The sequence below is a fragment of the Gorilla gorilla genome, chromosome 2 (assembly GCF_029281585.2).
Source record: "Gorilla gorilla gorilla isolate KB3781 chromosome 2, NHGRI_mGorGor1-v2.1_pri, whole genome shotgun sequence".
NCBI lineage: Eukaryota > Metazoa > Chordata > Mammalia > Primates > Hominidae > Gorilla > Gorilla gorilla.
This window is the reverse complement of record NC_086017.1, coordinates 93,347,893-93,370,092: the sequence shown is the minus strand read 5'-3', so window position 1 is coordinate 93,370,092 and position 22,200 is coordinate 93,347,893.

Sequence of the window (22,200 nt, the reverse complement as noted above, 5' to 3'; positions counted from 1 at the left end):
GTGTAGAAAGACACATAGAGAGTGGATCACTGGTAGAGAAAGTGATGAGAAGAAAGCAACATACATGTCAAATTAACCAATAATTTGCTGCTACAATCAAATTATTAAATATTTAACTACTTTTAAAAGGTGTGTACTATGCAACGAGGTGCAAGGCAAGAGCTATAATATCAAGAAAAAGTGCTACCATTTTGAAGACCCTCTTTCTTTCTTAATGTCTGAGAATTTAACATAGAAAGACGTCAGAGAACTGGGTCATGGTTCTTACGTTCCATTTCCTGAGGTCTACTTTTTGGAAGTTGCAAATAGATTTTAAATACCTGGATAAAGCAGTGCAAAGATTACCGGTTCGATTTGGATTAAAGTGTGATGATGAAAATTCATTTTATCTTTTTTCTCAATAATTTTAGCATGGTGTCTTTTTCTTATCAAGGTTGTACACTTTAGAGTAAATAAAAGCTACTATTGGCTATATTTTTAATTAATAAAATATTTTAATAATTACATTAGTCAATCATTTCTTATTATCTTAAAACTCAGAATTATTTTGAAATCAGTCATCTAAAAATTAGTCAATACATTTATTTCTTTTTACAGCAGTCAATAAATTATAGCTCTGATGTTCTGGTTTATATAAATGTCTTTCAGTATTTTCCTCACATGATCTAGAATAGTAACAATTTTTGGGGATTAAAAAGAGAAAGTTTAAGAAAACTTTAGACAATTTGATGTTATCTTCTGACTCATTAAAAAATTTCCATATTATGCTTTATGAAAACTTTATCAGGGACATTAACTTATATTTATTTTTGGTTTTGTATCCATTTGCTAAAGTGGGAACCACTATCACCAGGTTCTAACATTCACCAAAATCTTTCTTATTGTTAGGGTTCAGGAAACAATACCCTAAAATATGGTGCTTTGACATACTGTACTAAAGGTGCAGCCTCAAGGTCTGTCTTTGATCTATCTGGATTTCCCTGTCTCCCTGATAGTGTTTCCCAAAGCACCAGTAGGGATTTTCTCTGGAATTTCCTTATCTAAGAAAACTTCTTTCCAAAAGAAATGCAATTTTCTTAAGACCTCTTTCTTATGAGTTTCATCAAATAATCAGGAAAGATTAGCCACCGAAAAAGAGAAGAGACTGGGAGTTCTCAGTACACCCAGAGAGACATTTTATCCATTTTTCTGAGGGCAGCCCCAAGAGATTACCTGGGGGACTTTATCTACATAATAACATCATCATTATTCACAGTAAATTTCTGCCCTTTATCTTTCCATCACCTCTTCCAGAGCTCAGAGAAAATTTATTCCAAGTCATTATTCTTTGGGTTCATTCATTTCTACTGAAAATCATTTACTCCTCCAACCCTCATCTCCCCTTCCCCTGTAAAAAAAGGGTATATAGGGATCTACACTTCATTGGGTTATTAGCTAACCATTAGCTAACCCTGTGCTATGAGTATTGAATAAATCTGAATGTCTTTTCTGCTATTCGTTTGTTTATTATCAGTTTATTTTCAGTGAACCTTCAGAGTAAAGCTTTCCCTTGGCTTCTGCAGATTTTGTGTTGTGATCAGGAAAACTCAAAATATCTCTGATCTTTAAGAAGCCACAGTCAAGGAAACCCTATTTAGGGTTTTAAAAAAAAAATTACCAGTCAGAGTGCCTAGGTGTCTGTCTGTAAATCTGGAAGAACAGATGGTAAGAATCATTGTTCATTTTTTTTCCTTTCTAAATTCAAATGAATGGATGAAAGTATTTGTATGGACTAGGTCTTAGGCTTAGTAATTCTGGTGTGCTTTTATCATGGTGGATGCATCTTCTGCACTCATTTTTTAAAATGTCCATGTATTCTAAACCTAGAAAGTTACCTCTGGGACTTTCCATTAAAAAAAAATGCCTTATTGGCTTGAGTTGCTTATAAAATACACAAATTGGTTATGTTAAAAAGGAAAAAAATGTTTTTAGAGTGTCCATGTCTTAAATAGCTATCTAATTGATACCTATAAAGGACATGAAAGTAATATAGAATTAGAAACTCCCTCAGCAAGAATTTAAAAGCACAAATTAGATTTAAATCAAAGCCCAAATCCTTTGAGCACTCAAACTGCCTGCTATGGGATTTACCAAAAAAAAAGCACTTCAGTCTATGATCTAATGGCTAGGATTTGGGGTCAACACAGGTTGTTGTTGGGCCTTTGTGTGCAGATGGCTAGTTAAGAGGTGAGGACCATAGAGAATACAGCCATACAGAGATGTGGGTTCTACTCCATTTGTAGCTTGTGAAAATTTCCTTTCTTTAAGCTGTCATTGGGAGTTTTCTGGATCTTGAAAGGGTTGCAGCTTTTTGCTTTCTCTTTGGAGGCTTTTGTTAAAGTAATCAATGGCTTCTTGGTTTTGCTCTTATGCATGCTTTTTTGTTTCAGTTTTCAGTCATTTAAAGAGAGATATGCCTTTGGTTAAAATTTAGGTTTATATTTAGGGCATACTACCAATTTTTTTCTTTCCCTTTTTTTTTTTTTTTCATTTACCTTGCTTTCTCTACTGGGACAGAGAGAGATATGCTTCCTGCTGCCGCTGGGATCTGGGAGCAAGCACAGTGGGCCCTCCCAAGGCAGCAGCCGGTAGAGTGGTGCTCCTGCCATCACTGTTCCCTTGGCTAAGGCAAAAATAATTTATTTAAAGAACACTATAATCAAAAGTTAGCTTAATTCATAATTCACATTCAAGCTATATATATGTACATATATATTTAAGACCTCTCTATTTTTCTCTGTTGGATTTTGCTTTTTTCTGTAGAAACTTCTCAGTCAACAGAATCACTTTTTCTCGAGACCTTTATTGGCCTTTTTAAGAAAACTTAACATCTCCTGAAACTGGATCCTCTGAAACTCGTTCTTTCTCCTCCTTCATTTACCACCTTTGATCCTTTATCCAGTTCCCTTGATATGAAGCCCTTCAATATAAGAGGAAACATAACAGTTCTAGCTGTCATATGAACAGGTCCGAAGGAGACTATTATCAGCCATGGGACTCCTTGAAGAACATTGAGAAGGCACAACTAATCCCCCTTTTTTGGGATCTTCTGTCTTCCTCATGTACCAAGGGTTGTGGGCAAGTCCCTCCTAAGTCTGAAACTCTGCTTTCTTTTTGCATTGAGTACCCTGATCTCTTTGACATTTGGGGGTACCAAGAGTAACTCCATATTGTGAGAAAACACTTAACTTTTGGGCATGTGATAACTGATGAGTTACTGGCTGCAATTGTAAAAGTGACAAACAAAAGTTTCAGTGAAGAGTTATCATTGCAGGGGGCTATTCATTTCTTCATACATCAGGATAAGAAAAGCCTAAGATTTCTGACTTAGTCAAACAAAAAACTGATGATAAATGGGAAATTGGCAACAGAAAAGTTGTTTTCTAGGTTGGTCAGGGGAATCTCAGAGCTCGGGCCATGACCTGACAATGGGTACAATTTGGACACTCGGAGGCTGTGGGAGAACTCACCATCAAAAGATTCAGCTCCCATGGGGGACAGGCTGGTAACAGAGTGGGCAGGTTGGTATTGGATCTCCCACAAATCAGGGCGATGTCCTGACAGTGAGGTGCACTGTGACAGCATTGTGCAGCTCAGTAGTCTCATAGCATTTCCATCTTGGGCTTTCACCTTGGTTCTGAGGGACCTGGGATTTAGTATATGAATGAGGTTCTTTCTTTCTCAAGTTCTAGGTGCTCTACTTTCCAGCTGTGTCTGCCTTTTATATGTATAAATGTTAGGCGTTGTGACCTGCAAATGCTCAATTCATTTGTGAGTTCACCCTGAGCTCAGTAATCCAGTTAATAAGTATAATAGAAACTAAATTCAAAAGCCACTTGTATAACAAAATTGGTCTCCAAAATATAACCTTTTGACATTTAGCCAGTTATTTTGAAAGCGCTTCTGAAATTGTTTTTCCTAGGCTCATCTGTATAATCCTGCAATAAATTACTATGATTTTATATTAGCTTGTCATCCATTTTTCATCTTCCTCTACGTCTCATCTAAGTGACACACCGTTAACTCTCTATTAAGGAAAAAAAAGTTGCATTATTTCTCTGTGCTTTTAAGATGTAAATTGAACTTGATAAACGGTTTTAGCCATGTAAGACAGATAAACTCTTACTGGTTTCATTCACGGGGCATAATTTGAATTCAATTGTCCTTTTAAGCTAGTGAATTTTATTTGTCTCATGGCTAAAATTTTAAAATCAAAGCTATTAATTGTTTATTTATATTGGTTGGCATTTTATGTACACATTTGTACATGTTGATGTTTTTATATTGTCTTCATGTTACCAAATTGAATTAAAATAATGAGCACTTGTAAATTAAACAAATAAGCCCAAATGCCTTTTAAGTTTGTGTAACTTTAGTCCAAATCACTTTGGTCACTATGCCTAAGTCAAATTAAATAATGGCTATTCATTTAAAAAAATCTAGATAATAACCAAATAAGATATAATGTTAAAACATTAATTATTAAATATAAATTTAAGCTGATACGCTTTTGGCTTTTTATTTCACAGAAACAAAAGATATTTGGGTTTGTTAGTAAACTTATCCTGTTCCATATTCATAAATTGTTATATTAAAAAAGCCTATGTTTCTAGAAATTATTACATATGAATTCATAAAATGTTTTGGTACATAGCAGTGAAAATTGCTTACTCTCTAGGTTTTTGACTAGAAATTAGGATTACTAGCAATAAAAATTATAATTAATATATGTAGTTAAAACTATTAGATATAAGAGAGACAATTTTTTATAGTGTGTGCAAGAAAAGTATGATGTCATAAGCTATGAGAACATGATTTTGTTGAAAAAACACATAGTTTTGTCTAGATAAAAATTATTTAAAGGATGTTTTAAAATAAATGAAGAAAAAATGATGCAGATTAAACTAAATGATTATTAAAGAGTTGGGGTAAAATGAGAATGAAAAATTATTAGAGGTTATAAAAGATTTATGGATATCTTGTGTGTCCAAATCTGACTGAGGTTGGAATTATTAGATTTTATCAAAATTAACTTTAGTATCGATAGTACACTGACACAAAAGTAATATTTGTTTCTCTCTTTTACATAAGATTTCTGTGTAATATTGATAATAAAGAGTAAGAAATTATTGTTCACTTTTTGAGTAATCTAAAAAAGAGAGAAGAGAGAGAGAGGAAAAAAAATAGTTGCCTTATGCTGTCTTTTTAAGATCTTTTAATTATTTGAAAACTGTCTCTCCTCTGTATCAAATAATGTATTAGTCCATTTTCATGCTGCTGATAAAGACATACCCAAGACTGGCCAGAAAAAGAGGTTTAATGGACTTAGAGCTCCACATGGCTAGGAAAGCCTCACAGTCATGGTCGAAAGGATAGAGGAGCAAGTCACTTATTGCATGAACGGCAGCAGGCAAAGAGAGAGAGCTTGTGCAGGGGAACTCCCCTCTTTAAATCCATCAGATCTCATGATAATAAATTACTACCATGAGAACAGAACAAAATGACCCAACCCCATGATTCAATTACCTCCCACTGGGTCCCTCCTAAGACACATGGGAATTGTGTCAATTGTGTCAGTTACAAATCAAGATGAGATTTGGGTAGGGACACAGCCAAACCATATAATTCCACCTCTGGCCCCTCCGAAATCTCATGTGCTCACATTTCACAACAAATCATGCCTTCCCAACAGTACCCTAAATCTTAATTCTTTTCATCATTAACTCAAAAGCCCACATTCCAAAGTCTCATCTGAGACAAGGTAAGTCCCTTCCACCTTTGAGCCTGTAGAATCAAAAGCAAGCTAGTTACTTCCTAGATACAAGGGGGTACAAGTGTTGGGTAAATACAGCTGTTCCAAATGGGAGAAATTTGCCAAAACAAAGAGACTACAGGCCCCATGCAAGTCCAAAATCCAGCAGGGCAGTAAAATCTTAAAGCTCCAAAATAATCTCCTTTGACTCCATGTCTCATGTCCACATCATGCTAATGCAAGAGGTAGGCTCCCATGGCCTTGGGAAGCTCCACCTCTGGCTGCTTTCACTGGCTGGAATTGAGAGTCTGTGTCTGTTCCAGGTGCACATTGCAAGCCATTGGTGGATTTACCATTCTGGGGTCTGGAGGATGGTGGCCCTCTTCTTACAGCTCCACTAGGCAGTTCCCCAGTAGGGGCTCTGTGTGGGTGTTCCAACCCCACACTTCCCTTCTGCACTGCCCCAGCAGAGGTTCTCCAGGAGGGCCCTGCCCCTATAGCAAGTTTCTGCCTGGACATTCAGCCATTTCCACACATCTTCGGAAATCTAGATGGAGGTTCCCAAACCTGAATTCTTGACTTCTGTGCACTCACAGGCTCAACACCACATGGAAGCTGCCAAGGCTTGGGGCTTTCACCCTTTGAAGCCACAGCCTGAGCTTTATCTTGGCCCCTTTCAGTCATGTCTGGAGAGGCTGGGACATAGGGCACAAAGTCCCTAGACTGAACACAGTATAGGGACCCTGGTCCTGGACCACAAAACCATTTTTTTTTCCCTAAACCTCCAGGCTTGTAATGGGAGGGCCTGCCGCAAAGGTCTCTGATGTGCCCTGGAGATAATTTCCCCATTGTCTTGGGGATTAACATTCACCTTCTTATTGCTTATGCAAATTTCTGCAGCCAGCTTGAATTTCTCCTCAGAAAAATGGGATTTTCTTTTCTATCACATCGTCAGGCTGCAAATTTTTTAAACTTTTATGCTCTATTTCCCTTTTAAATCTGAATGCCTTTAAGAGCACCCAAGTCATCTCTTGAATGCTTTGCTGTTTAGAAATTTCTTCTGTCAGATACCGTAAATCATTTCTCTTAAGTTCAAATTTTCACAAATATCTAGGGCAGTGGAAAAATGCTGTCAGTCTCTTTGCTACAACATAACAAGAGTCTCCTTTTCTCCAGTTCCCAACAATTTCCTCATCTTCATCTAAGGCCTCCTCAGCCTGGATTTCATTGTCCATATCATTATCAGCATTTTGGTCAAAGCCATTAAACAAGTCTCTAGGAAGTTCCAAACTTTCCCACATTTTCCTGTCTTCTTCTGAGCCCTCCAAACTGTTCCAAACTCTACCGGTTACTGAGTTCCAAAGTCACTTCCACATTTTTGGGTATCTTTTTAGCAGCACCCCACTCTACTTGTACTAATTTACTGTGTTAGTCCATTTTCATGCTGCTGATAAAGACATACCCTAGACTGGGGAAAAAAAAGAAGTTTAATGGACTTACAGTTCCACATGGCTGAGGAAGCCTCACAAACATGGCAGAAGGCAAGGAGAAGAAAGTCATATCTTACATGGATGGCAGAAGGCAAAGAGAGAGAACTTGTGCTGGAGAACTTCTCTTTTTAAAGACATCAGATGTCATGAGACGTATTCACTCTCACATGAACAGTACAAGAAAGACACATGGGAATTGCGGGAGTTACAATTCAAGATAAAATTTGGGTGGGGACACAGCCAAACCATATTAATGAGAAAGGTTTTTGCTTTTAAAAATTTTTTAATTCTCACTTCTGCTAAATGAATGACTATTATTTTGCAGTGACCTGTGATCCCATTTTGACCAAGTGTTCAAGCTAGGCAGACATGAGCAGGCAACAAATGTCCCTCCACCAGGAATGGCAGGTGAGCACCAGGTGATGCTCAGGAGGTTGTTAAACTGTCTCTGTAAAATAATAATTGGTTACAGCTGGCACCAGGGTACAGCAATCTTCCAATAGATAGAAAACATATGAAGCTGATGATCAACGACTTCTTGATAAGATCTCAGAAGTTGGGTGAGCAGGCTGAAACACGTGCACTAAGAGGCAAAATGGTGGAGTTTAACTGGTATATGACCATTGTTAAATCAAGCTTAGCCTAAAGCAGTCTCCTTACATATTTTAAGTTTGACCTAAATGTTTTTCTGCACATTGTGAACTATGACAAGTGGAGGTACAAACAGATTGTGCCTACATTTGTGCCAATTACCGAGTTTAGGCCAGTTGTTTGTAGCCAACTGTTTGAACTGTGTTCAAATAAGGCAAACACCGAGCTGTAACCAATCTAGATGTTTCTGTATCTCACTTCTGTTTTTTATATGTCACTTTCCTTTTTCTGCCCATGAATTTTCTTCTACCACATGGCTGTGCTGGAGTCTCTAAGAATACTCTGGCTCGCAAGGTTGCCTGATTGGTGAATTGTTCTTTTCTCAAACTCCTTTACATTTAATTAGGCTGAAGTTTTCCTTTATCACCTTCCTCTAGGAACACTCGACTGGTAAGGGAAAATCACCTCAAGTGAGCATGCATTTGAGGGCATTTACAACTTAAGTAAACACACTGTGCATGTGGGCCCTTCCAAGTGCAGACAGATCACCGCACATTCAAAAAGCCCACTCCAAGGGAAGAATCGGGGGAGAAGAAACTAGCAAATCCCAGTACCACGGCAATACATAAAACCACAAGTAAAAAGTTAAATAACACACTTGGAACTTTCAAGTTGCCCGCTCGGCCCTTTTCCAAGTGTACTTTACTTCCCTTCATTCCTGCTCTAATACTTTTTAATAAACTTTCACTCCTGTTCAAAAACTTGCCTTGATCTCTCACTCTGCCTTATGCTCCTTGGGCAAATTATTTCCTTTGAGGAGCCAAGAATTGAGTTGCCGCAGACTCGTATGGATTTGCTGCTGCTAACACAAAGTGTTTTAAACCCTTGACATATTTGAGAGGCTTCTTAAAATCAAATATCAAATTCTATATTTAGACTTTTTGATCTGAAGCTAACTTTGGGATGTCCCAAGGCCTTGAAATATCTGAAGAAATAATGAACAGGCTTATGTGATATGTTAAATTATATAGGAAGTATTATTAAACATTATTAAATAAGAAATGATGTTTAAACTTTATTTGTATTATAATTGCATGAATATGCTATTAATATGTGTTCCAGAATTATATGAGATTCCTAAAATTCTAATATGTCTTGATATAGGTTATAAGTCATAATTATGGCTAATTATGCCACATAAACAGCCATATTTCCTTGTCAATTGTGTCTTTAGCCATGATCATTTTTAGTCTTGTTGTCCACAGTTAATTGCTTTATTCTGATACTTTATTTTCTTTAAAGCTATTGGCAAATGCTGAAGTGTTTTGTCTTTAAGGAAATTCATAAAGAATATAAAAAGAACTTTGACAAAAATAGGTTTCTTATAACTCTGAGATCCTACCATTGGGCATTGCAAATATCTGTTTGAAATTTAAAATCCAGTAGATCAAGAGAAAGTTTGGAATATTTGGCTTTATTTATTCTTTATACTGCTAATACTAGATAATGTTTTAAACAAAGATATCATATTTGTTTTTGTATTGTTTTATTAGGACTTTTCTTTGGTTTTCAGATAGGATTAGTCTTTATTTCTTTACAAATTTTATTATGTATATCCTTTGATTGTGCAAAAATCATACCAAAAATAGGAATTCCAAAATCTCAGTCTGAGACTGTTAAAAAAAAATCATCTTCAAAGCCAACATTTTGTGGAGCAGATTTGAAACAAGCTATCAACCCTAAAAAGCCATTAAGCATGCCTGCCTTCTTTTTTCATGCTTAAATAGGAAAGAAAATCTCTTCCTTGTAAGCACTATCAAGAGTCATGACTATCTGGCAACTTATTTCATTAAAAATAGCTGTTATTTATTTATTTATTTATTTATTTTCTTACAGATTCCCAAGCAGCTGCAATGTACTACAGTGTTTATATGTGTCGATGTGAGAAACTCAGGCTTATTTTTATGTTGAAAACATAAAGGACAACTTTTCATTTTTTATTTTGGGAAATGGGTATCTTTTTATTTTCTTTTATGACATTTCATTTTATGATAAAACTTCTGCTGAAGTCACCATCCTTTGTGAAACTCTGTGCATATATACATATATAATGTAAATATATAAGCTGTATAGACACAGCTTTAATTTTCTAGTGTTTGTTCACTGAATTGGATTATCAGTTTTTGCCCTATTTAAACAATAAGAAAAACATTACAAAGTCTATTCTTATTTTAAATTTTTATTTTCATAATTTTAATCACTGTGTCAACTTGCTTTCAAATTTTAACATAGTGATTATTTCATATAAAATATGATTATATATACCACATATAAACACTCCTACATATTTAAACAATGTGTTTGTGTATATATCCATCTTTGTCTCTGCATACGCATACATATAGGTATATGAAACATGTATAATTTTACTGGAAATAGTGACTTGAGTTGTCTCAGCTCGGATAGTAATGAAATGTTTTTTGCAGTCTCTTATGAACCTTCTAAGCAACCTGAAACTAAAGACACTCTTTATTAGCTAATTAGAGCATTTCTTCTTCTTTTTTTTGAAGTAAAAGTTATTTTTAATAGGCAATTGTGTGTCTTTGTTAGAATTAAAAAAACAAATTCTCAAAAGAACTAACACATGTTTCTATACACCTTCATTTAGGACTATGAAGAGTTTTCAGTCAAGAAATGGTTTTAATTCAATTTAACAAAAATAAAAATGTGAATACATAAGTATAACACCAAACTCATTTTACAGCACATTTTTACAGGTAATTACTTTTATGAAATATTTTCAGATTACCTTATTTTGCAAATTGCTTGGAACATGCTAAATTTAGAAGACATGTATACCTGAAAGTTATGGTAAAACATTTAGTTAATACAGCTAATTAACGGTATTAACATTTAGTAAATACAGCCAATACAGCTAAGTATACTTGATGCTAAGTTTTCCTAGATAAAAAGAGATATCTTGGGTGACTATATTCTCCATTTGCCTCACTTGCTATTTTTGTCATTCTGTACCTACCCTGGACTCCCAGAGAATCTGGGAACTTTAACTGCTTTGCTCTTCATGCCTGACAGGTTTGCCTTAAAGCACAGCCCTAATTCTCCTCCTAGATGTAGTTCTTCGGCATCTGCATTAGCATTAGTTGTTTTCTCCTTTTCTAGAATTCGCTCTCAAATAAACTGCAGTTGGCTTAAGGGAAATAGATATCACAGCAAGTGTCCAGTACGGATCTATAATGAGGGTTAATATGTCTTGAGGCCAAACATTTCAAACATGACAAGGTGAAAATATGTGTATGTACCTGAAACTACTTAGGAAGATGAAGATATACATTGAAAACTATTTGCATAAGGGATAAGGAAGGATCCAGTTTCAGCTTTCTACATATGGCTAGCCAGTTTTCCCAGCACCATTTATTAAATAGGGAATCCTTTCCCCATTTCTTGTCTTTGTCAGGTTTGTCAAAGATCAGATGGTTGTAGATGTGTGGTATTATTTCTGAGGGCTCTATTCTGTTCCATTGGTCTATATCTCTGCTTTGGTGCCAGTACCATGCTGTTTTGGTTACTGTAGCCTTGTAGTATAGTTTGAAGTCAGGTAGCGGGATGCCTCCAGCTTTGTTCTTCTGGCTTAGGATTGTCTTGGCAATGCAGGCTCTTTTTTGGTTCCATATGAACTTTAAAGTATTTTTTTCCAATTCTGCAAAGAAAGTCATTGGTAGCTTGATGGGGATGGCATTGAATCTATAAATAACCTTGGGAAGTATGGCCATTTTCACGATTTTGATTCTTCCTATCCATGAGCATGGAATGTTCTTCCATTTGTTTGTGTCCTCTTTTATCTCGTTGAGCAGTGGTTTGTAGTTCTCCTTGAAGAGGTCCTTCACATCCCTTGTAAGTTGGATTCCTAGGTATTTTATTCTCTTTGAAGCAATTGTGAATGGGAGTTCACTTGTGATTTGGCTCTCTGTTTTTCTGTTATTGGTGTATAAGATTGCTTGTGATTTTTGCACACTGATTTTGTATCCTGAGACTTTGCTGAAGTTGCTTATCAGCTTAAGGAGATTTTGGGCTGAGACGAAAAATTAATTCAAGATGGATTAAAGACTTAAATGTTAGACCTAAAGCCATGAAAACCCTAGAAGAAAACCTAGGCAATACCATTCAGGACATAGGCATGGGCAAGGACTTCATGTCTAAAACACCAAAAGCAATGGCAACAAAAGCCAAAATTGACAAATGGGATCTAATTAAACTAAAGAGCTTCTGCACAGCAAAAGAAACTACCATCAGGGTGAACAGGCAACCTACAGAATCGGAGAAAATTTTTGCAATCTACTCATCTGACAAAGGGCTAATACCTAGAATCTACAAAGAACTCAAACAAACTTACAAAAACAAAAAACAAACAACCCCATCAAAAAGTGGGCTAAGGATGTGAACAGACACTTCTCAAAAGAAGACATTTATGCAGCCAAAAGACACATGAAAAAATGCTTATCATCACTGGCCATCAGAGAAATGCAAATCAAAACCACAATGAGATACCATCTCACACCAGTTACAATGGCGATCATTAAAAAGTCAGGAAACAACACGTGCTGGAGAGGATGCGGAGAAACAGGAACACTTTTACACTGCTGGTGGGACTGTAAACTAGTTCAACCATTGTGAAGACAGTGTGGTGATTCTTCAAGGATCTAGAACTAGAAATACTATTTGTCCCAGCCATTCCATTACTGGGTATATACCCGAAGGATTATAAATCATGCTGCTATAAACAGACATGCACGCATATGTTTATAGCAGCACTCTTCACAATAGCAAAGACTTGGAACCAACCCAAATGTCCATCAATGATAGACTGGATTAAGAAAATGTGGCACATATACACCATGGAATACTATGCAGCCATAAAAAAGGAATGAGTTCATGTCCTTTGTAGGGACATGGATGAAGCTGGAAACCATCATTCTCAGCAAACTATCGCAAGGACAAAAAACCAAACATCGCATGTTCTCACTCATAGGTGGGAAATGAACAATGAGAACAGTTGGACACAGGAAGGGAACCATCACACACCGGGGCCTGTTGTGGGGTGGGAGAGGGGAGAGGGATAGCATTAGGAGATATACTTAAGGTAAATGATGAGTTAATGGGTGCAGCACACCAACATGGTACATGTATACATATGTAACAAACCTGCACGTTGTGCACATGTACCCTAGAACTTAAAGTATAATAAAAATAAAAAAGAGGCCCATTGCTACATAGGCAGGTAGAAGGTAGACAGACAGATAGACAGACAGACAGAGAAAGCAAATGTGGCAAAATGCTGACAATTAGTGTATCTAATTAGTGTATCCAAGCCATCCTGTCCTGACTGTTGTCATAGTTGGGACAAAAATGCAAATGAAGACTATTCAGCCATGTGCCTAAATACTTAAAGTTTTATAAGGCAAGTTAACAAAACAAAAAAAGATGTACTGTTACTTTGACCACATATCTTCATAATAACCTAGAAGCCAAGATCACTTTTAAAATTTGAAAACTCCTACAAGTTTATGCTAGCACACAGCAATGCAAGGAGAGCCAGCCTCCAGTCATCTGGCCAGGAGCTGGGTTTCCCTTCTCCTCCTAGCCCTCGGTCCATCCTGCACATGCGTGTGGACAGCCCAGTTCATGTGTTCAAACACCACCCATACTACAGTTCCCCACTCCCACTCCCACTCCCACAGTTGGTCCTTGGCCGCCTTTTGGTCTAGGAGTGTGCATAGTGAATATGGTCTAACCTCAGGTAAACAGACTCCAAAAAAAATGAAAATTAACAGGGATTCTGTACCCTAAGATATCTGAATCATGAAATAAAAATAACCAGGAGAGGTGGGAGATGAGCCCCAGATGGACATGTCTGTCAGCCAGAATATTCCCCAGCCCTTGGGGATGGGCAAGGCTGGGGACAAGCAAAGGAGACCTCTAAAGTGTGGGGCAGTACTGGATTTAGGTGAAGTGATATGGATTTTTGTTCGAGCATATTCTTTCAAAGTTTTTCCAGGTTTATTGAGGAATAATTGACAAATAAAACTGTATATATTTAAGCAAAAAAGGAAAAGAAAACTACTTGAAATGGTAGTATTAATATAAGTACAATGTCTACATGGTACACACATTCCTTGTTTACTCTTTCCATCAAATTATAGTAGTGATAGGTGTTTTCTAAACTACCTTATGAAGAGAAAAGGACCTGGTTAGTCATAAGTTTATGATTATCTGACTGGGTGCAGTGGCTCACACTTGTAATCTTATCACTTTGGGAAGGTGAGACTGGCAGATCTCTTGAGGCCCGAGTTCCAGACCAGCCTGGCCAACATGGCAAAACCCCGTCTCTACTAAAAATACAAAAAAATTACCCAGGTGTGATGGCACATGCTTGTAATCCTAGCTACTCAGGAGGCAGAGGCAGGAGAATCTCTCAAACCTGGGATGTGGAGGTTACAGTGAACAGAGATTATGCCACTGCTCTTCAGCCTGGGCAACAGAGCAAGACTCTGTCTCCAAAAAAAAAAAAGAAAAAACAAAAGTTTATGATTATCTGAGTATGATTATCAATTTGGAATTAGACTTTCCTTTGGGCTTCTCCTCTATAGCACTATTTTCTTCTGTTAAAAAAAAACAAATATATAATGGCTATATTTATGAAGGTGAATGAAATTAAATAAATATTCTTGCCTGACGCACTTCCAAGGGTCCCCAGAGAAAAGGGTGCTGACATTCATAATCCTTTCCAGACCCAGGAAAAGACTGAGTCCAAATATTTTCTAATGTTTGGACTCTTAGTTTTCCTACTTCACAGGATCTACTAAAGAAGTTAAAACGATTTTAAATCCATATGTGACTGTAATACGATAAAACTTAACTGTTTTCTAATGGCTGACTTAATTATCCTACATAGAGTACACATATGGCAAATGGTTCCACGATTATGCAGATGAAAGACAGTACAAAGAAAAACATTTTATAGTTCTATATATTAAGTGAATTTTCCTGAAAGAAGGAATATTTTCTCACTAGGAAGTCAAAATTTACCTTGATTATGAATAATCTAGAATTAAAGATTTCTCTTTTTGTTAACATGACTGCTAGTTGAGTTCTATTTTACTCTTAATTTATGGATTTTGTTAATTTCACTTTTTTAAAACATAGTCTTTAATGTTAACGTTTTGATAATTTTAAAGAACTTCTTTAGAAAAACTGTGTTCATGGTATTTATTATTTTTATTGTAGATTAATAATAATTTATTGGTGCAGTTTTGAAAATAGACATTATAAAGAAATTTTAAGAATTAAATGCTATGACTCATTCAATAATAGGATTTAAGTAATTTTTTCCTTTATAAAACACCAAATATTAAATGTCTTTTTAAATTTTATTTTGCATTTTATTATTTTTAATGAAATAGCATAATCACCTAGCTAAGTGGCTGGCTTAAATTGTTTTAACAAATATTAGTTATTATTTAATTATCGTTATTAACCATGAGTAAATATTTTTTATAAAATTTGAAATGTTTCAAACCCACTTTTTTCATTTTGAGACAAGATCTCACTCTGTCACCCAGACTAGGGTGCAGTGGCAGAATCATTGCTCACCATAACCTTGAACTCCTGGGTTAAAGTGATATTCTCGCCTCAGCTTCCCAAGCTGCTGTGAATACAGGCGCCCACCACCATGCCCAGATAACTTTTGTATTTTTGTCAAGATGGAATTTTGTTATGTTGCCAAGTCTGGTCTCAAACTCCTGGCCTCAAGCGATCCCCCTGCCTCAGCATCCCCAAGTGTTGGGATTACAGGCATAAGCCACCATGTTATACCTCAAATAGACTTTTATATGAATATTTTACTTACTATGATTTGAAAAGTTCTACTAATCTTATTCAACAATATAACTTTATTTAATACAAAACATTCCGTTGTATAGGGATAGACATATACTACATTGTCTTTATACTGCATGTATAATTTTAAAAATACATTAAAATTGATATATTGGTATCAGAGTTTTATTTTCTATGACAAATAAATAAATGCATGAATAGATGTAAAAGGTAGTTTGGCAGTACCTTCTTTGCAATTCTCTTATTTGTGTCATAAATGTTTCTGCAAACTATTGGTGCAAAAGTAATTGCGTTTTTTGCCATTGACAGTAATATTATTTACTATCAAGAATTCAGATATTTCTCTTAGTTCATATGAATTTCTATGCTTACTGTGTTAGAGCTCTATGCCTCAATTATATAAGCATTAGTGCAAATTATGTCCTTCAACTAAGAGAATAAACAGGTTTTTACATATTTAAACATGAATAAAAACTTCATGATGGATATTATCAGAGTGTGAATATATGAAAGAGATTTCCAAGCATTATACGTATGTTTCCAATTTATCTTGTCTTTTTATATATTTTGATAACATAAGTAGAGTGAGTCTGAAATAATCGAGTCAAACATAATCTTGAGGTAGTGATGGTAATGAAAGAGAACACTAAAGTCACATTTACCAGCCAGCATTCACGGTGTTACATATTTTCTTGGAATACCTTTTTATGGATTTTTTCTATCTTTTTGGATTTACAATTTGCTTGATAGAGATGCCAGAAACTCAAAACTGTGAAGTTAAAAAAAAATTAGATACTTGCAGCATCTTTAAGAATTTTAGATTTAAAATAGTTGCAAATGACATACTAAGTAAGTAACCAAAAATCAGATAAACACCATCAATGCTTTTTATTTATTTCATATTTTTCCTTTAATTTTCCAACTTAATCAGTAGGTTTTAGCCTATTATTATTCCACTACTCTGTTGGGTGATACTTTATTTATCTTTAAGAATTAATTGCATAATAGTTTTGTAAAATGTAAGGTATTTTAAACTTTTTATTTTAGATACAATACCATGAAGGTAATACACTAAATTCTCTCTAAAAATCTGTTGATCATTTTTGCTTTATGTGGTAATTCATTCACTCCTTTATTTGTACATTTAAGAAATACTAATAAATAACATATCCTTTGCCCATCACACCTAGTCAGTTTGTTGCAAAAATGACCTTCTGCCATCTTCCTTATAGCTGGGAGAAATACATAATTAAACACACACTAGCACAATGGCATCATTGTTGATGTGAGAGATCTAAGGTATGCTCCAAGAAAAGAATAGGTATGTGTGAGAGGGATATCAAAACTGGAATGTGAATGAGTTGTAGATAAGAAAGGCTTCCAAAAACTGACATTTCAGATTAAAGATGGTAGGATCACTAGGAGTTATTTAGAGGTAGATATTATAGCATCTGGTAATTTGATTGGCTTCCCGGCATATAGAAGGATGAAATTTTCTTGTCTTTTGGCCAGTGAATTTTGAGTGAAAGAACTATATTTTTTACTTTTTTAAAAATTTTTCTGATACAGGTATAAAAAAACGCTAGGACTCAACTCTCCATAATTTTCTCCCTCTTTTGATGTAAAGGCTACATCATCACAGGCAGGTTGGCTGCACTGGGAAGTTTTCTGAGTCAGCAGCATAATTTGTGCAAATAAAATTTAAACCTTTGGTGTTTTAAGCCATTCTAATTTGGGGCTTTTTGTTCTTAGAGTATAACCTAGCATGCCCTGAATTATATACTAGGCAAATATAAAGTGAGGGATAGTGTGCAGAGGAGACTGTTATAAAATAAAACTTTGTTTTTAAATGTTAGGGAGGAGAAAACAAACAGCACTTGGCTGGAAAAGGGAGTTCAATATAGCTTAAGTAGAAAATACAAAGGTGGGGTTAAGAAACCAGGCTGGAGTATTTTGCATTCCTATATTAAGCAATGGTATGTTTAGATTTTATCACCAAGACAAATGGCAGCTAATGTAGAGTTAGAAGCAGAAATGTGAATGAATTCATTCACATATTAGAACATCACTTGGCTGTAACATGAAGAATGTACTGGAATAACCAATTAAATATATGATAATATCAGTAAGGAGTTTGTTTTTGAGTTGATGGAAAAGAAGGGTTTTTTCTGCACTTTCAGTATTTAAATAATGTTGAACCATTATCTCTAGTCTTCATTGCTTCTGATGAATAATCAGCTACTCTTTTATACTTGTATATTTAATTTTAATATACCACGTTGAAGCCAGTTTGGCCTTTTCTTTTCGTCTTTGTTTTTTATGGATTTTACTGTGATGTAATTAGGTATGGTTTTCTCTGCATTCTTCTAAGAGATCACTAAGCTGCCTGAATCTGTATAATAGTTTGGTTTTTTTTCCTTCAAATTTTGGAAAACTTTAGGTAGTATATCTTCAAATCTTTTTTCTGCCCTAGTCCCATTTTATTCTCCTTTTAGGATTTCGGTTACAGGTATGTTAAACTTTGGGCCTTATATCATAGATTTCTTGATTCTCTGTTAATTTTCTTCAGTTTTGTTTATGTTCGGATTGGATCTTTCACTCTGAAAACTTTTGAAGTTCTCCGAGTCTGTACTCTGTCAATACTCACCCAGTGAATTGTTCATTTTAGTTATGATACGCTTCAATTAAAGAATTTCTCTTTGGTTGTTTATTTATAGTGTCTGTTTCTTTGCTGAACTCCTTTTTCTGTTTATTCATTAAGATCATATTTTTAAAGTTTGTGAACATATTTATCAACAGCTGATTTTAAATCATTGTCTGCTAGGTTCAAAATCCATGTCATTTCAGAACTTTTTTTTTACTGCTTTAGTTTTGGTGTCTGAATCACATTTTCAGCTTTCTTTGTAGGTTTAATAATTTTTATTCTATGCTTTATGTTACCGATTACCTATTGTAGAAACTGCAGTGTGCTAATTTCCTGTGACATATGTTGATTTTAGTTCTAGTAGGTAGTTGAATTACTGGCTAATGATGTTGATGTTTTGTGTGCTTAAATTGAGAGTTTGTTAGGGAAGTTGTACAGAAAGTCCAAAGTGTTTTCAAAGCCCTTCTAATTTGACGTGATTCAAACTGCAATCTCTGTCTTCTGTGAACACCTTGTGAAGCTTTGGCTTTAGGCCCTTTTAGAGCAGGTATAGATGCATTTTTACTTGTGGTTATTTGATTCTTACATATAAACCAGGTCTTAGTCAGATGCCTTTTGTTATAAACATACTATTTCACTCTGAATGAACCACAAAATATAGAATCTCTCAGCACTGTTTGACCTCTAGTACATTTGCTTGTCTCTCAAACCTACAGTAGGTTTGATAAATTGATACCCTCTGTGATAAACCTGAAGATTTCCCTTGTGCATAAGCAATGTGACTGTCATCCATGGATTTATGGGGGAACTCTCCAAATAATATGTGAGGTTTCCCACTTGCCTACCCTCTCTCTAGGGAACAGCCCTGAAGTTTCCAGTTGCTTCTGCTTCTCTGCATTCTAACTTCTGATCTTTTACTCAGGGGACCACCATGGTTTTTTTTTGAACTCTAGTTGAACGCAGCATGGAGCAAGGCTGATCATTTGGCTAACCACATGCATTTTCTTCCTATCATGGATTATAAACTTAAACTACCTGTTGTCCGATGTCTGAAAAGAACTGCCTCATATATGTTGTCTATTTTAAATGTCGTTTACATTAGTAGGGCTTATCAAGTAGCTTTTAATGTTTTATAGCTGGAAGTGGAGATTTACATAACATAATTTTGAAAAAAGAAATCGGAAAACAATAGCCTGATAAAACTAGCATACTGATTTTTTCCCCTAATTAACCCATCACTCTTATATTTCAGCAATGGTTCTCTTAATGTCCGGAGAGTTCACAGATGGACTTCAAATAGCTAGGGTCCATTTGTAGGTACAGGAACTGATAATGAATTTTGTTAACAGATTCTAAGTTTCCCTAGAAACTTTGAGCACAGCACCATTCTCTGTTAGCTTAGCTGGGCTTCTAATCTAGTTGAGCTTTACTCACTCTATCTCAGCATCATCTTGTTCTGCTCCAATGCTTTCCTAGCTCACTTGATTTCTTTTAGCACTTTCCAAGCTTAGCTCTGTTCCTTGACCTTTCCAAGTGTGTGCATTTATACTAAAGACATGATTTTAAAGTTATTCTTGAGTAGTTTTTGTGTAAGGTACTTAAACTGACCTGTAAAATGGTTTAGACCACTGGATTTTAAAAGAACAAATGTAGTCATTAAAATAGACTCATGACAAACGTACAAAATTAATTTTTACAATTACCTTGATAATCCATGCAACTGGTAATTTAGATTTAGAAATATAATGTTGGAAGGAATAAGCAATTATGTGCTTCTCTTTAATAGTATGACAAATAATTAAGATTTAGTTGAGCACTACAGGTGTATAAGTTCTAAGCAAATGGCGTGAGCTACCTTTAATAGGAATTCACAAAATACATTTAAACACATTTTACTTTTTAAACACTACTTTACAATAAAACCTTTTTTTCTGATCAGTTTTACTGATGTAGAAAAGGTTGTAACTATGTGGTTTTGGGAGTTGATTAGAATCATCTACTCATTCATGATATCCTGGCAACAGATGATAATCCCCGCAATAGGAATTAGATCCTAGCAAAGAAGCATATGGAGAACAGCAGGTCTACAGAAAACATCTATCCAGGCTGCCTGTTCACACTGCTCAAGTGCAATCAAAGGCTCTCAGATGTAAACTCTCACTTGAGGTTATTGAGATTTATACTGATAATTCCGATTGGAGCAAGAAACAGTGGAGAATCAAGAATATATATAATTAATCCCATAGATGAATGGCAGCCTGCTTTGAAGACATTGTGATTACTTATTTGAAACAAATGGACAATTAATGAACATCAGAATAAAATTGATATTAACATATTAACTTTAATATTTTGACTTTTCAAAAAATATTTATGAGAAAGATGACAGCATTAAACTTTTTGGAAAACATTTTTTTTTTTTTTTTTTTTTTTGAGAGGGAGCTTCGCTCTGTCTCCCAGGCTGGAGTGCAGTGGCGCGATCTTGGCTCATTGCAAGCTCCGCTTCCTGGGTTCACGCCATTCTTCTGTCTCAGCCTCCCGAGTAGCTGGGACTACAGGCACCCGCCACCACGCCCAGCTAATTTTTTGTATTTTTAGTAGAGACGGGGTTTCACCGTGTTAGCCAGGATGGTCTCTATCTTCTGACCTCGTGATCTGCCCGCCTCGGCCTCCCAAAGTGCTGGGACTACAGGCGTGAGCCACGGCACCTGGCATTTTTTTTTTTTTTTTGAGATGGAGTTTCACTGTGTCACCTAGGCCAGAGTGTAGTGCCACCATCTCCGCTCACTGCAACCTCTGTCTCCTGGGTTCAAGTGATTCTCCTACCTCTGCCTCCCGAGTAGCCAGGATTACAGGTGCTCGCCACCACGCCCAGCTAATTTTTGTATTTTTAGTAGAGACAGGATTTCGTCATGTTGCCCAGGCTGGTCTCAAACCCCTGGCCTCAAGTGATCCACCACCTTGGCCTTCCAAAGTGCTGGGATTACAGGCGTGAGCCACTGTGCCCAGCAGGAACACCCTTTTATATTGTACCAAATCATTATTTATCTTCAAGCAGTAAAGTTTTTCACATTATAAATGTTTCAATCATAGACTCAAAAACATTGCTCCCCGCCTCTATTTTAGGTAATAAATCAAGTTCAAATTAAATAAATACTCAATTTGTTCCTCAGGTGGTAAATCAAGTTCAAGGTAAATAAAGGTTCGATTTATCCATCACTTCACTTTATAAATATTTCTTCTTTATATTTTAAATCAACATCTATCCCGGATATTTTGGGTTAGCCAGTCCTATGGCAGAAGTAGTAAGGGATGTAAGACTAGAATTTTTTATCTAACTGGCTGGCACACTGAAGAAAACACTGAAACCAAAAAATATGAATTCTGGCCTGGGACTGCAACTAACTAGATAATGTTAGAACACTTTTTTATTTGCAAAAAATGGAGTAGATTACTGTATACTAAAATTCTTTTTAGAAGTAATACACTAATACCAAATAATATATTAGTCAAATATAACAATAAAAATATATCAGTTTACAATTATGCAGAATTTGAAGAATTTGTACTCCTGGATGAAAGCGATCTCTACCACTGGAATCACTCAATCAGGCAAATACAATGGCCTTCATTTCTCAGGAATATTACAGGAGAGTCCTTTGCATAGCATGGAATCCCTGCCAATCACAAGTTTTACTAATAAAAGAGAATTAAATCCATCTGATTATTACTGTAAGTGAATTCATTAAGAGCATTTCCTATTGTCAAAT